The 17,373-nt window shown below is 36.1% G+C and overlaps 1 pseudogene; it reads left to right on the forward strand.

The window, feature by feature from the left end:
• Nucleotides 1–8,375: 8,375 nt before the first annotated feature.
• LOC119506884 lies at nt 8,376–9,380 on the forward strand (annotated as a pseudogene).
• The last annotated feature ends 7,993 nt before the right edge of the window (nt 9,381–17,373 follow it).

Here is a 17,373-nt window from a genome sequence, read left to right on the forward strand (position 1 = left end):
AAAAAAAAAAAATAGCATTCTCATGCTGGCTATAGGCAATCCTTGGGATTCCTTGGCTTTCTCTTCACATAGCAATGTTCTTTTCTTTCTCTTCTGGGTTCCTACAGATTTCTGGCTTCTCCCTGTGGCCTTCTTTGACTCTGACTTCCAGTTCCTTCTATTTATAAGTCCTCCAGGTTGAGGCCCACCCTACTTCATTTGACTACATCTTGATTAAAAATAATGTCTTCAAAAGTTCCTATTTACAATGGGTTCACACTCAGAAGGATGAGATTAAGATTATGAACCTGTCTAAATTTGGGTACATAATTCTCTCTCTCTTTCTATCTATCTATCTTTATCATTTAAAATGTCAAGGGAGGAGCATGACTTTGCATAGTGTGATGAGTGCAAATGGAGCATGGCCACACAAATCTGGGCACAAGCAACAGTCAGCAATCTGCAGCTGGCATTTTGGCTCCCTGCAGCAGCAGCTGTCAGGGCTCTAGTTAGGAAGGACATGGGCTATGATTTTGGTCCTTGGTTGGATCACCATGTGCAATTCTGAATCATGTTATTGCATAAAATATGACTTAATCTCAGAAACTATACATGAGCCTAGTTACCAAAATGAGGTGTCACAGAAGACAGGTCCAACAACGAGAACTGGGCCACATAGAATCCAGCTAGTAATTGTATACTCTGAGGCCTGCTCATTTTTATCACATCCCTTACCTCAGTTTAATTATTAAATCTCTTCCTTTTTATGCCCTAAGATATTTCAGGTTTAGATTGTGTTATATATAAGAAAAAAATATTCCTAATAGAGAAGATTCTCAAGACAATCGATATCTATTATTTATATTTGTTTCAATAGTAACAGAATTTTTATTTTCTCAAAAACTAGAATGTCAGTTTTTTGAATCATGTACTGAAAGAGCAGAAAATTGCAATTTATTTCTATACCATCCTTTATCTAATCCCATGCTAATAAACTACAAGCACAACATGCACCCGTATAGGCACAGTTAGAGATGACTAACTAAAGTCCAATATATTGTTGAGTACATGTTTGTAATGTTACTTTTTCTATTATTAACTTCTCATTGTAAGAAGTGTTCTCTCTATTTCTTCAAAACCTTTTAAGAGATGATTCCCATTGAGAACCACATACAACTCAGGAAGGATAAGCTAAATGCTATCTGAATTAATATCAAAGTCAGGAACATGTAAATAACTTTTATAAGTATTGTTCTTTAAATAGGTATATAAAAACAAGTTGACAAAGTAATTACAGTCAAGGAAATTTAAGAAGACCAATCAATATGTGTAAAAGGTGAGCTTCAAGAGCATGTTTCTGCACAGCCAAAACCAAAAGTCACACTATTATTAGTATCTGAGAAGAGAAAACAATCAAGTTTATGTATGCTGATGGATGTCAGGATTCAGCAGCTCAATGTCAAGGTGAATTTCCCAGAGTAGATTCATTGTAGAAAATAACTGACTGTGTTCATCGGAAAATTGATTTAACTGAAGGATGACAGTTGTGTGGAAGGAAATGCAGTTTAGGTATCTATAATGTTCTACCTCATCGAAATAGGCAATATTGCCCCTGAATGTGAAATTAAATTAGCTGTGCTGGTGCTATTTTCTATGTATTATCTATTTTATTTGATCAAATGACTTTTAAATAGTTAGGGAATTGTTCACCATATCCATCTTTGTGAAAAACATTGCTAAGCATGTAAAAAGTAAAACTGCACTCTAGAATGATCCTCACCTGATACAATTTACACAGAGAGAAAAGATAGGGTATACAACGTTTTTCAACTACATTTTTCGTGAGTAATTTATATTCATCTGCTTCAGGTATTTAAACAGTAAAAGAACTAATGAAGCACTGGTGACTGAACACCTATTGCTATGTTTCTTATTATTTTTCTTCTTATGCCTCAATGAGGTGTAATTATAGTTGTTCCTATTTTGTCTCAAACATCCTTTATTATAACAAAGAGTGGTGACAGTAGCAGTATCTCACTTCATGAACACCAAACTTACTGCAGATATGTAAATGAGAAACTACAAAGCTAGAGAAAAGCCTGGAGATATTAACATCTGTGTGAATGAAGCAGCCATTTCACAACTCAGTGGACCTTAAACACAGCAGACATTGAAATCTGTTCAGTACACGGGGTGGATTTTTAAATATGTTCAATTACTGCTTGTCTTCCAGCTGCTGTCTGAACATGGCTTCTGTAACATTAGGGAGCCTGCTTTGACATCACCAGCAAATAAAAATCATGTCCTTGATTAATAGTACCAGACTAAATAGCCAATTTAAAGTCACAAGTACAAATTTGTATTGCACCATGGTAACAGCCTCTCAGTTGGGGTGAAGAGATTATTGTTATTTTTACATGTCACTTTGAGAATGGATATTCTATAGTCTTATTACACATGAACATATTTCAATAAAAAATAATTAAATTGAGGCATGTTTTCATGGGATACTTAGAAAGCTAAGGGCATGTTTGAGTATAAACTCTTCAATCATAATAAGAATATTAGAACTTTGGAAGGTCATGTTTATTTCTTCCCAAAAGAAAAAAATTCAAACCTTACTGTAATGGTTAATTAAAAATAAAGAAAATCTTTTGGGAATTTTGTGATTTTTTTTAAACTATTTTTGAAGTTACTATGGCAGAAATATTTTGAAACACATGACTGAGAGAGATTCAGTATATAATTTTCATTTATGGAATTACAGCCATCTTTATTTTTAATTAATAAAATCAAATGAATGTGCCATATGAATTACCAAAAATCTTTCACATTATAACATAAATTCCAGAATTGGTTTTAAACTATGTAACTACTAGGTTTTTCAATATAATTGCTAGAATAACATTCTCTACTCCTTACCCTTTTCATTGAAACACTTATTGGTGCAGAATATTTGCAGAAATGCCAAAATTACCATTTAAAATGCCAATTTCAAGAATTTTGTGGTATATAATGGCAGAAAGTTATCATTATTTTCTTCAGGGTTGATGTCTTTGCAATTATAATAAACCATTTCATCAGTCACATTAAAAAAAGTATGGGTGACACATATTTTGTAAGTTTATACAAATTATTGTATAGATGTCCAGCATATTAGGCTGTAAGAATCCAGGGTAATATATATTTTAAGCAGTCACTCAGACTACTGTCATTCCACATTTTCTTTAATAGTTGAGAGACTCCTTAGTCACTTTAGGGATAGCTTGTCTATGAATCTTCAACTTTGTAAGCTTATCAGACCATGCAAACAAGTAAAGACCTTGGATGACACACTTTCTGGGGCTATAACTTTCTCAGAATTAAGTTGCAAGTTATTTTTATTACTCCCAAAGCACTTCTATAATGTCATTTCTTGGCCTTTAACAGATTAATATTTTTATTTCTTCCATTTGATGGGGTTATGGATTGGTATATAAAATCAGTTGGAGTTAATTAGTGCTACTAAACTTTGAGAAGGCCTGTGTAAGTGACCCAGGATTTGAAGGGTATTATGCTAATCATAACTTCCGGATGATTTCCCTAAGATGTAGAAAATATGTAGTGAAATGATATAACAGAGATGCTTAAACATTTTAATAGGCCAGATATAACCATGATTTATTTGAAAGCAGTATATTGCTGATTGTCTAAGGTCAACATTGTCAAATATCTCAAGAAAAGCATTTCTCTCAGAAAAAGAATTCAGTACAGTGTAGTTATTTTATGTGTTATTGATGCATTCCAGCAAGAGTGGTTGTGAAGTACATTCCCATTGGGCAACATTGTAAAAATAGACACATTATCAAAGGGCAGAGAAATAAATGAGCACTTTTTAATAATAGACTAAGTAAGCCAAAAAGTTTTATCACATAAGTAAGTGTCTCTAAAAAATATGTTGTATTTTTTTTTTTTTTACTTTGCAAAATGGCTTTTATTCGTGCATTCAGCATGTGCTTTTCTGCACCTCATGTCAGTATTCTTCTAGGTTTTGGGTAGTTAGGAAGAAACATAAAAATCTCTACCTTCACTGAGCTTACACTGCAGAACAATATGGCAGAATAATGCAGAAACAAATAAGAAAAATGCATAAATAAATATATATATATATATACAAACATACATAAACAAAATTGTTAAGGGGGATAGAGAGTCCTGAGGCAGGTTAATATTTAAATGAATGATGAGGCAAAGTCCCACTGAGAAGAACATGCCATTTAAGCAAGGACATGAAAGGGAGGTGGGTGGATAGCTGTGAGAAGGGTGTTAAGCAGACAGAATAGCAAGAACAATGAGTCTGAGAGGGACATGTGTCTGGTTTGGATCTATTGAGACTTTTCTTTGCAATTGTAGTTTTGATAGAAACGTATCTTTTATTTAATGGTTCATTGTTTACAGAAAAATGAGAATTAGAGAATATTGAAGTTATAAAATAACCATGACAATAAAAATACTTTCTAGAAAACTTGATATTGCAATACTGTTTGCAAAATATTCTATAAGTCACAAAATTATTTGTAAATATATTTAACAAGCTATTCTATGACTCTGTTTCAACCAGTCTCTCAATGGCATCTGCCAAAAGAAAAAATATATACATAAAATAAAATGCACAGTTCACAGTGACATCAGCAATGAGTAGTTAACTATGATGTATATTATGCTATGAGAGCAAGTGCCCAAAACACTTTGTAGTTAGTTATTACCCTATATGTGTATGCATGTGAAAGAGAGAGAGAGCTGGGGGTAGGATGTGGGGAGGGGGGTAGGGTGGTAGGGCTAGAAGGTTTGCTTTTCAGAACAATCCAAAACATGAAAGTGCAATTAAAGAGCAGGAGCCTCGGAACAGTTATTTCATTAAACAGAAAGTGATGGCATCTATGTTACAGATATTTACTTCTGTTCTTTTCTTTTTTTTTCTTTGTTTTGACTTTCTGGTGCAGTGTTAAGTTAATCACTTCATCAGCTCATAGCACAATAGTGTTATTGACCCATCTAATGCATACACATTTTTTATTATTTCATTACTGCTGTGTTGTTATCTTCCATTCCTGCTTCACATTTTCTGTCCCTCCACACCCAGCACTCACCCTGAAGCATTTAAAATGATCATAGGTCAGCACATATTCTTAACAGTACAGATAAATGAATTTGTTGTTTTATGTATATTTGTATTAATGTATTTGAATGTTTTTGTACTATATATACTTTTCTTCAAATAGTTTTACCCAAGTTGCCATATATAGACAAACTTCATTGCTTTTGCTGTGACACAGTACTCTAAATTGGCCAATACCACCACGTTATACTCATCCAAACCTACACTGATAGACTCTAGCATGTGTCCAAATCCCTGCTACGAAAATCAATGGAAAGATAACCAGACCTGCACATGGCCACTTACATGCCTGTGAAAGAATTTCTCTTGGGTGTTTTCCCAGGGGAATAGCGCATGAATCGTGCTAAGAATCCCCAACCTTATCTATACTACTATGAGCTTATTTTCTAAATATTTATTAGGAAAACAAAATACAAAATTATTAATACAAAATTAGGCATGGAGTGGATTATTTTGAACTTGGTTGTTGTACCATTATTTCTTTAAGAGTATTCTCCTCCTTATGTTTATATTGCTCAATGATCTTATGATACATTTTGTTATATCATTTATAATCTTACATCAGATCTTTTCCTTTTATGAACAATATTTTTCCTTTTTCTTCTAGGAAAGTATGCATTTTTTTGTGAAAAAAGTGTATATTTTCTGGAGGAATGTTTTTTCTTGAATATATTCTTTCTTTTTCTTTTGAATTTCAGTTGGAAATTCCTTTATTTTCCTTGTTTTTGTATTTTTGCAAAATATGCTGATTTTTTGCATCTCACATATAAGTTGTAAAAGCATTTTATTTGCCCAAATACAGCATGGGTACGTTTTACTTGCTCTTTGCCCACCTATCCAAGATTGTCCATTATTCTCTACAAGCTGCATTTTGAGGCCTGGACATTGTTGTGTTGTGTTCTATCATTTTTCATTTTCTAGGGCTCAAGTAGAGGGCTCAGGTAGGATAGTGCATGGTCATGATTTATAGGATTTGTCTCAGCCAGGATTTTTTTGTTTTTGCATGTAGTTTGATTAAAATCCCTCTGTTGTTCTTGAGCTCAGCTTTATTCTACCTACTCATTTCTAAGTGTTCCAAGGTGAGATATTTGTACTATTTCCTAAATACAAAGTCAGCCATGAAGCTTTCACTCAAAATGAGGAAAAAAAAAAAGCCCTAGAAATTTATTTCTGCAGGTTACCCATCTCTGTATTGAAGTTATTTCTATTTTCCTTCTTGCCAAGAGAAAAAAGCTTGTAAATTTTGGCTGTATTAATAATGTAAATTTGTAGAGAGGGTTGACTGTGTGCCTCAATTCCCCACCCTAGTTTCACCCATTTCCTGACTTTTTATTCTCTTTTTCTTCTTTTTTGCCTTTAACGTATATTAAATCTCACATCATAGTATATTCCAATTTCAATTGTGGTGGTTAAGTTCATATTTCAACTTGGCTAAGTTACGGTGTCCTGTTGTGTGGTCAAGCAAGCACTGGCCTAATTGTGAGGATATTTAGGGGATTTAAAACATCAGTAATTTGATTGCATCCATGGCTGATTATTTCTTAAATCAACTAAGGAGATTACCTTCAACAATGAGAGAAGTCTCATCCAAACATTTGAAGGCCTTAAAAGAAGAACTGATGATTTCAGCAGTCAGAAGGAAGAATTTCCATCTCTGCTTCAGCCAGCCAGCTTCTCCTGGGGAATACATTGAAAACCTTCATTAGAATCCCCAGCTTGCAGCCTGCCCAATGAAATTTGGACTTTCCCAACCCCAGTTACATGAGCCATCCTATAATAAATCTCATATACATACATATCTCCCATTGGTTATCCTTTCATATATACATACTTATCTCCTGTTGGTTATTCTTCTCTGAGAACACTAATACACCAATCAACTTTTGACAGCTAGAATCCTGTTTTTATAATCATGAATCACATCATTTGCTGCACATGCCTAACCCCCTTCAATGGTTTCTTATTACTCTTACATTAAAATCCAGACTTGTCCTGGTGGTGATATCATACATTACCTAGCCCTTGCTATAGTTCATTTCATTTCATTTCACTCTTGTTTTCAAAGACAATACATCAGTTATACCTAGTTTTTCTGCACTCAAATAGATATATTAATAGATAATGCTGTATGTATTTCCTACTTCTGTCAATTATGAGAGGGCTTAGAAAAAAATGACATCCCTGCTATAATGAGCACATGTAGTTTCTAGAGCTTGGTTTCTAAATAACATTTCTCAATAAAAGGGGACAATGTTCTCAGATAAATTGTTGCGTATAAGGCTGTGGCAGGGAAGATGACCCTGGAGCATCTTGTGGTTACAGAGAGTAAAGAATTGCTCAAACGATGATATGGCCACATCAAAATAACACAGAAGTCGCTAGGAAAGGGCTTACAATGGCAAAATCAAGGCCATTTTGAGCAAAAAAATCAATAGTTTTGTTAATGGATTGTAACACATAGAATATAAGAAAAGATCCATGACTTCATAACAACATAAATAAATACTTGAAAAAGTAAAATAACTGAGAAGAAAAGAGAGCTATTCTTTACAGGAGAATTCCAATTAATTAATGAAGAAAAATGGTGAACATGGAAAATCACCATTTGGCAGACATTGAAGTAATAATTGTTGCAGATAAGCAAATGGAGGGAGCAAAAGTATGATAATGTGAAGGATACTATCACAGTCTCAAAGTGTGGTGCGTTGAATTATGTACTCCAGCAAAAACATCAAAAAGCATGTTCATAATCCATTTCTGTGGGTGTGAACCTTTGGAAAGAGGACTTCTTGAAGATGTTAGTTTTTGTTAAGGTGTGGTAAACTGATGAGATTAGGTCTTAGCCTTATATCTGGAGGCTTTATGAAGAGAAAGCCATGTGTCAGAGAAAAAAGCTGGCAGTCAGTGAAACTTGGAAGAGAATAGAGAGGGCATCATCATGTGGTGGGAAAGTCAAGGAACCCAAGAACTGCCAGCTACCTAGAATGCTGCTGATCCTAGTAGGAAGCAAGCCTTCTAGCCTCTGAAACTGGGAGTGAAAAATCTGTTTTTAAGCCAACCCACAGTATAGTATCTGTTTTAGCAACCTGGAAACTATGAACACAAAGTATCTTCCCACAAGATATTAAGCAATTCCAAATGGGTCCCAGAGCTGCCGCTGCCAAGTCTGGATCTAACAACCAAGCTGCGGATGCCCTGTCAGTGTGTAGTCCTGGTTCCTTTCCATTCCAGGTCTAAAATGGCAGCTCTCAAGGATCAGCTGATTCAGAATCTTATTAAGGAAGAACAGACCCCTCCAAATAAGGTTACAGTTGTGGGAGTTAGTACTGTTGGCATGGTCTGTGCCATCAGTAGCTTAATGAAGGAATTGGCAGATGCACTTGTTGGTGTCATAGAAGACAAATGAAAGGGAAAAATGATGGCTCTCCAACATGGCAGCCTTTTCCTTAGGACACCAAAAATTGTCTCTGGCAAAGACTATGGTTAGACTGCAAACTCCAAGCTGGTTGTCATCACAGCTGGGGGTCAGCAAGAGGGAGAGAGTTGTCTTAATTTGGTCCCGCATAACGTGAACATCTTTAAATTCATCATTCCTAATGTTGTAAAATACAACCCAAACTGCAAGTTGCTTGTTGTTTCCAACCCAGTGGGTATCTTGACCTGTCTGGCTTGGGAAATAAGTGGTTTTCCCAAAAACCGTGTTACTGGAAGTGGTTGCAATCTGAATTCAGCCCAGTTCCATTATCTAATGGGGGAGAGGCTGGGAGTTCACCCATTAAGCTGTTGTGATTGGGTCGTTGGGGAACATGGAGACTCTAGTGTGACTGTATGGAGTGGAGTGAATGTTGCTGGGGCCTCCTTGAAAAATCTGTACCCTGAATTAGGCACTGATGCTGGTAAGGAACAGTGGAAAGAGGTTCACAAGCAGGTGGTCTACAGTGCTTATGAGGTGATCAAACTGAAAGGTTACACCTCCTGGGCCACTGGGCTGTCTGTGGAAGATGTGACAGATAGTATAATGAAGAATCTTAGATGGGTCCATCCAGTTTCCACCATGATTAAGGGTCTCTGTGGGATAAAAGACGACATCTTCCTTAGTGTTCCTTGCATGTTGGGACAGAATGGAGTCTCAGATATTGTCAAGGTGTCTCTGACTCCTGAAGAAGAGGCCTGTTTGAAGCCAGAATGCCAGGTACCCATGGAAATGAAAGCTCTAAGAAAAGGTTGGAAAGTGAAATGGTAGTCAAGTCTCTTGGTTGCCCTAGACAGCATTCAGTAAGGTAATAGAAGAAAGAGATGGGCTTGTGTAATAACCAGGCAGTTTGCAAGCAAAATGAAAGGGAACTTCCAAAATGTTAGTACTTGATGAAAGATAAACATTGGTTTGGAGCTGCAAATATAAAGAGATAAGACCAAGAAAAGCTTTGAGTGGCAAATGCCTTCAGCATTGCAGCAAATATCATATTCCCTCCTATTATTTCAGCAGACCTCAAGTTAGTTATCCTAAGCTCAAGAGAGTGGGAGACATAAGATAGAGGAAGAGAAAAAATAAATCACAAATTGATTTCTATTGTACATAAAATGGGCTACAAGTAAATATATCAGATTTTCTGCTAAGTTTTTTTTGGAAGGAATTTTATTACCAAAGAAATCATAACTTGAATCAAAACTAGCACTCTGACTTTTGAGCATGAAAGCAATTCTAAGGCATTAAATTTGCAAAGGCTTGAATCTGACTGCAAAACTTGTACAGCACTTCATGAAGGCAAACTCTCAAACTTCCACCTCAGGAGTTGCCAAGGCCAGAGAATATAATACACAAGAGAGAACTTTCTGCCTCTCCAACACAGAGCAAGGCCCCAGAGAAAAGAAGAAGAAGAAAAAAAAAAAAAAAATGGGTAGGAGAGTTTCTACCAGAAAGAAGAAACAATATCTTATCTAAAAAGGAGAGCAGCAGTTCTTACAATGCCATGCAACTCAGATTTCATCATTGCTGTGAGTAAAGAGGGCTGAGTGGTACCAATTCTTTATTTTTCCAAAGCTTTTATTGTTGCTGGTTGTTGGTTTTGTTTTAATTGTGGATTTCTGTCCCAGTTCCACTCCTATATATTCATAGAGTTGGGTGGAAATAGACATTTATTTATTTTGCTTCATACTTTGCTTTCCCAAGGGGAACCACATCCAGACCTCACAGAGAAAATTCCACATAACCTGGACCTTCAGTTTCAGGCAGTGATTACAGGGAATTGAGTGGTCTTCTTTAGGGAAAGGGCAAGGCATTCTGTGTGTCAGAAAAAAAGTGAAGCAGATATTTATTCTTTAGAATTGTGGATAGTTGCTCTCTTTCCATTTCCACATTGTATAATGTTGCTTGGAATCAAATGCCCAGACAGGAACTACATTTCTCATTGTAGTACCCCTTGTCTAAGGTGGTACTTTGGGATTTGTTCTCAACAACGGAACATGAATAAAAGTAATTTGTCAATTCCTAGCTGAAGTGGTCAAATGATGTTATACTTTCCCCACATCCTCCCTCTCCATCTGCCAGGTGAATGGAACCCATTCTGTCACTCTCAGGCAGATGGCACCTCACAATGAAAGGAACTCTTTGCTAGATTCACCACATGGTGGGCCCCCAAACCAGAAATAATCTATTATAGATGGCATAAATAAGAAATAATTTTTTCTTGCTTAAACTATTGTATCTTTTTTTATTTATCAGTTATTTATCTGTTTCAGCAGCTGGCATTAGTTGAACTACACATACTATTAGAATTTAGCTTCATACAAGCTTTCTTTGTTGTTTCTCATTGCTTTATCCACAGCATGTAGAACAATGACAGGTTCTAAATGAATAAATGTATAATAAACAAATAGAGGAAGAAATAGATGAGGAAAGGAAGGAATGATGGAAGAAGAGGAAGAAATAAATTTTCAAGTGTTTTATTTTCTTATGAGACTATTAAGAACAACAGAAATATACCATCCAGCATCAGAATAATTTTGAAAGAATTATAAGTTATTATACCAATATATACTGTAGTATTACAGTAGGAACATAATCTTAGAATACATCACAATTCTTAAAATTCACACATTTAATTATGTGTATCTGTGTGTATGTGGTTTGCGGTTGGTTTTTTCTTTTTTTTTTCCTTTTTAATTTTTATTGGGATTGTTCAGATACCATACAATTATCCAGAGATCCAAAGTGTACAATCAGTTGCTCCTGGTACCCTCTTACAGCTGTGCATCCACCACACTTAATTTTTGTTCAAGTTTTAGAAACTTTTCATTACTCCAGACAAGAAATAAAGTGAAAGATGAAAAAAGAAAAAAAGAAAAGGAAACTCGCATACTCCCCTATCCCTAACCAACCCCCCTCAAATGTTGACTTGTAGTGTTGGTATAGTACATTTGCTACTGTTTGTGAAAAATGTTGAAATACTACTAACTGTAGTATATAGTTTGCAATAGGTATATATTTCTTCCCTATATGCCCCTCTGTCCTAGTCTGCTAATGCTGCAGAATGCAAAACACCAGAGATGGATAGGCTTTTATAAAACGGGGGTTTATTTCACTACACAGTTACAGTCTTAAGGCCACAAAGCGTCCAAGGTAACACATCAGCAACGGGGCATCTTCACCTGAGGATGGCCAATGGCATCCGGAAAACCTCTGCTAGCTGGGAAGGCAGCCGGCGTCTGCTCCAAAGCTCCGGCCTAAAAACGGCTTTCTCCCAGGACGTTCCTCTCTAGCAAGCTTGCTTCCCTTCAAAACATCACTCCCAGCTGCACTCTCTTTCTTCCCCCCGAGTCAGCTCATTTATATAGCTCCACCGATAAGGGCCCACCCTGAATGGGCGGGGCCACGCCTCCATGAGAACATCTCATCAGAATCATTGCCCACAGCTGGGTGGGGCACATTCCAAGCAAATCCAACCATCACCAAAACGTCTACCCCACAAGACTACAAAGATAATGGCATTTGGGGGACACAATACACTCAAACCGGCACACCCTCTATTATTAACTTCTAATTGTATTGTTATACATTTGTTCTGGTTCATGGAAGAGATTTCTAATATTTGTACTGTTAATCATGGACATTGCCCACCATAGGATTCAGTTTTATGCATTCCCATCTTTTGACCTCCAACTTTCCTTCTGGTGACATATATGACTCTGAGCTCCCCCTTTCCACCTCATTCACACAACATTTGGCACTGTTAGTTATTCTCACATCTACCGACACCTCTGTTCATTTCCAAACATTTAAGTTCATCTTAGTTGAACATTCTGCTCATACTAAGCAACTGCTCCCAATTCTTAAGCCTCGTCCTATGTCTTGGTACCTTATATTTCATGTCTATGAGTTTACATATTATAATTAGTTCCTATCAGTGAGACCCTGCAATATTTGTCCTTATGTGTCTGGCTTATTTCACTCAGTATATTGTCCTCGAGGTTTTGTCATCAAACCCATTTTTTTTTTAATATGGTTTTGTTCACACACCATACATTCCATCCTAAGTAAACAATCGATGGTTCTCTGTATAGTCACATCTTTATGTGTTCACCACCTTCACCACTATCTATATAAGGGCATCTACATTTCTTCCACAAGGCAGGAGGGAGAGTCAAAGAAGGTAGAGAGGCAAAAGAAAGAGGAAAAAAAAATGACAGCTAGGAAGTAGCAAAAGGAAAAGTAACCTTAAATCAAAGTAGAGTAAAGAGTCAGACAACACCACCAATGTCAAGTGTCTAACATGCCTCCCCTATCCCCCCTCTTATCTGCATTTATCTTGGTATATCACCTTTGTTACATTAAAGGAAGCATAATACAATGAATCTGTTAGTTACAGTCTCTAGTTTATGTTGATTGCATCCCTCCCCCAATGCCTCCCCATTTTTAACATGTTGCAAGGTTGACATTTGCTTGTTCTCCCTGATAAAAGAACATATTTGTACATTTTATCACAATTGTTGAACACTCCAGATTTCACCAAGTTACACAGTTCCCGTCTTTATCTTTCCTCCTTTCTTCTGGTGTCTCATATGCTCCCAATCTTCCTCTCTCAACCATATTCATAGTTATCTTTGTTCAGTGTACTTACATTGCTGTGCTACCATTTCCCAAAATAGTGTTCCAAACTTCTCACTCCTGTCTTCTATCACTCTGTAGTGCTCCCTTTAGTATTTCCTGTAGGGTGGGTGTCTTGTTCACAAAGTCTCTCATTGCCTTTTTATCAGAAAGTATTTTGAGCTCTCCCTCATATTTGAAGGACAGCTTTGCTGGATATAGGATTCTTGGTTGGTGGTTTTCCTCTTTTGGTATCTTAAGTATATCACACCACGTCCTTCTTGCCTCCATGGGTTTCTGCTGAGAGATCCGCACATAGTCTTATTAAGATTCCCTTGTATGTGATGGATCGCTTTTCTCTTCCAGCTTTCAGGATTCTTTCTTTGTCTTTGACATTTGATAATCCGATTAAGTGTCTTGGCGTAGGCCTATTCAGATCTATTGTTTGGAGTACGCTGAGCTTCTTGGATCTGTAATTTTATGTCTTTCATAAGAGATGGGAAATTTTCATTAATTATTTCCTCTAATATTGCTTCTGCCCCTTTTCCCTTCTCTTCTCCTCCTGGGACACCAATGATATGTACATTCTTGTACTTTGTTTCATCCTTGATTTCCCGGAGACGTTGCTCATATTTTTTCATTCTTTTCTCCATCTGCTCCTTTGCGTGTAGGCTTTCAGGTGTTTTGTTCTCCAGTTCCTGAGTGTTTTCTTCTGCCTCTTGAGATCTGCTGTTGTATGTTTCCATTGTGTCTTTCATCTCTTGTGTTGTGCCTTTCATTTCCATAGATTCTACTAGTTGTTTTTTTTAACTTTCGATTTCTGCCTTATGTATGCCCAGTGTTTTCTTTATAGGCTCTATCTCTTTTGCAATATCTTCTCTAAACTTTTTGAATTGATTTAGCATTAGTTGTTTAAATTCCTGTATCTCAGTTGAAGTGTATGTTTGTTCCTTTGACTGGGCCATAACTTCATTTTTCTTAGTGTAGGTTGTAATTTTCTGTTGTCTAGGCATGGTTTCCTTGGTTACCCCAATCAGGTTTTCCCATACCAGAACAGGCTCAGGCCCCAGAGGAAAGAAATATTCAGTATCTGGTTTCCCTGAGGGTGTGTCTTAGAAAATTGGTAGCTGTGATGCCTCAGGTCACTGTGCTTTTCTGCCCAGCAGGTGATGCCTGTTAGCCTATAATTCTTGACTGGTGTGAGGAGGTATGGCCATATTCTCCCAGGCTCTGGGGTCTGGTTCTGAATGGAAAGGGCCCCACCCATTTCCTCTTAGAGAAGACAGACCCTCTAAGGGGAGGTCATTAGCATTTCAATGGTCTCTCTCTGCTTGTGCTATCTCCATCCTTTTCTAAGTCACAGCACTGGGAACTGAAAATGGCTGGGGCTTTCTCCACTGAGCCAAAAAAACAGATAATCCCCTTCAGACCTAGTCCAAGGTGACCCTCTGGCTCTCTAAGGTTAGTTGTCACCCAAAGCCTCTGTCTGTTTTTTGGGGATTCATACATGTAGTGAGCAGTTCACACTCGCTACTTCAAACCCCAGTTGGGGCTCAGCTGAGCTGTATTCACTTGCTGGGAGAAAGCTACTCTCTGACACCAGGAGGCTTTGCAGCTCAGGCTATGGGGGAGGGGTCTCCCGATTTGGATCCTCAGTTTTTACTTACAGATTTTATGCTGTGCTCTCAGGCATTCCTCCCAATTCAGGTTGGTGTATGATGAGTGGATGGTCTTGTTTGTCCCCCCACAGTTATTATGGATTATTTACTAATTGTTTCTGTTTTTTTTTTTCATTTGTTCCAGGGGGACTACTTAGCTTCCACTCCTCTCTATGCTGCCATCTTCCCTCTCCCCTGTGGTTGGTTTTTGAGTTGTATTTTGATTGTTGTTTGCCATGAGAGTAGGTATTGTTATAGGCAAGCATAGAATTCTCAAAGGCACTACACTCAGGATTATTTAATGAATTTAGGATAGATTTAGCATTATTTAAATTTTAACAAATGTGATAATCTTAACACATTGCCTGGTACATAGTAGGTATTACACAAAATGTGTTAAATTTTATTCTCTTCCTGTAATACTACCTAGTGAGGAAACAATCACTCTCATTCCTATGTTTGTGGAATGAGGGAAATAATATTCCTTGCCTTGCTTAAGTTCCATCTGCATCCCCTTCATTGCTTCATTTGTGAAAGAGAGGCACACGAGGGTTGAGTGCCTTGCACAAAGTCACATGGCTAATATGGGGCAGAGTCATCTTGAAAGCTAAATGTAGTTTGCCCATTAGGTTACTTAGCCTGAAGAGTCATTATGCTTCCATAATAGAATGTCTGATAATGCTGACTGTCTCCTAATTCTAACACAAAAGATTGTGAACAGAGATTTCCCATACTTCCCTTAACCAAAGTGAGGAAACCAGTTAAAGCTTGTTATAGCACAGAATTGGTACATGATTATTCATTCGAGTATTCAGTCAGCAAAAGAATTGAGGTGAATGAAAAAAATGTAAAATTCATTCAAGGTTCTTGTAGTACATATTAAAATTTTCCACGATTCAAAAATAATAATGCATTTCTATTAGAACCTTCAAAGAGAATGAATACACTTTTAGAATTGAAATTAATCTATGATGAACATCCATTGGGGAAGAGCATTTAAGCTTTAACATTATCAAGTAAACCTAGAGATACTATTAGCTGCATGGAACAAAGAATGAATTTCAGGTAGAAACACAGAAATACACTTGAAACATTTTTTCCTAAAAATTACAAATATACTTTTAATTTATATTTGTATATATTTGTGTATATTATGTGAAATCAATTAAAAGTAAAAAGGTGTTGCTTTATTTTTCATTTCATAATCCAAAAATTTTATATTGCAGCTAGATAAAATGTACTTAACTATTAAAGTGATTTTTTCCTACATAGAAAAGTAATGACTTTCCTCCAAAGTAAGGCATTAATCACACAGTTATAGAAAATTAGATTGTGAACTTTTATAAGAAGGACAATAAGTTTGAGTAGTAAACAGAAATTACTCACATCAAAAAGAGTGCTTTCAGAAAAGGAAGCATTTCTGAATGTTAATCTTGGTAACAGCAAATTAATAAAATCTAAAGCAGAAAGCACCTAAGGCATTATCTTGGTCATTAAAATCAGAGTGAGAATTGAAGTAGAGAAGCAACATGTAGAGGATTATAAGAGAAAGTATATTATTTTCATTTATCGTTTATTTTATTTGGTCTTTTAAATGTAACATTTTTCTTTAAAATATCTATGCTGAAATAGATTGTATATGCAAGCATATATGCATGGGTACCATAATTTCTGAATTTGTTCCTTAGAAAATTAATATCACCAAGTTCTTATTCTGGCTTCATGTAGCCTGCTGTGAAAGTTAATTTTATGTAACATGGAAATCTTTGTGAAGAGAAGCACAATTATAGGATATTATCTCGCATTTACCAGACTTAGATTTACTACTGGAATTATTTATTTATTTTTAATAATTTTTGCTTAAAAAAATCTCATAGACAAGTGGGTGAAGTGAAAAGATTGCTTTTATTTTATGTACATATACTTCCAAGAGCATATCATATCTTCCTGCAACACAACTAACTAGATCAGTTTCCTCATTATCCCCATTACATAATGCTTACCTTACTTTTACATCTTATCTCATATTACTATAGTTAATTGTAATGACTTCCCAATTCTTTGTTTAATTTATCTCCTTGACAACATGCAAACCAGCCTCTAAATTCAGATCTTCCCTGGAGCCTTCTTACTTAAATTGATAAATTCCTTTTTGTCTTATTCCAAAGGAATTTTTTATACTAAATTACTATGTGAATACATAATGGATTTCAATTTGTTTAAGAGCAAGATTGATAGTTTCTAGTATTGTATACAGTCTTTTAAAAATATTTCCATTTTTAGTTATTTGTATTGGTACCAGACATAAGATAGTACAAATGCAAAGGAGGAGGTACAAGAATCACATCTTCATGTATACAGTCTTTTCATTATTTGACAAGATCTTCACCACTCAGACAACTGTTTGGCATATTGTAGGAGTCGATAAATATTTATTGGTTGACATCATCCTCTAATACCTTTTGCTCATCCTGAAATTCATTAATAGCCTATTC

Source organism: Choloepus didactylus, chromosome 12 (assembly GCF_015220235.1).
Source record: "Choloepus didactylus isolate mChoDid1 chromosome 12, mChoDid1.pri, whole genome shotgun sequence".
Taxonomy (NCBI): Eukaryota; Metazoa; Chordata; class Mammalia; order Pilosa; family Megalonychidae; genus Choloepus; species Choloepus didactylus.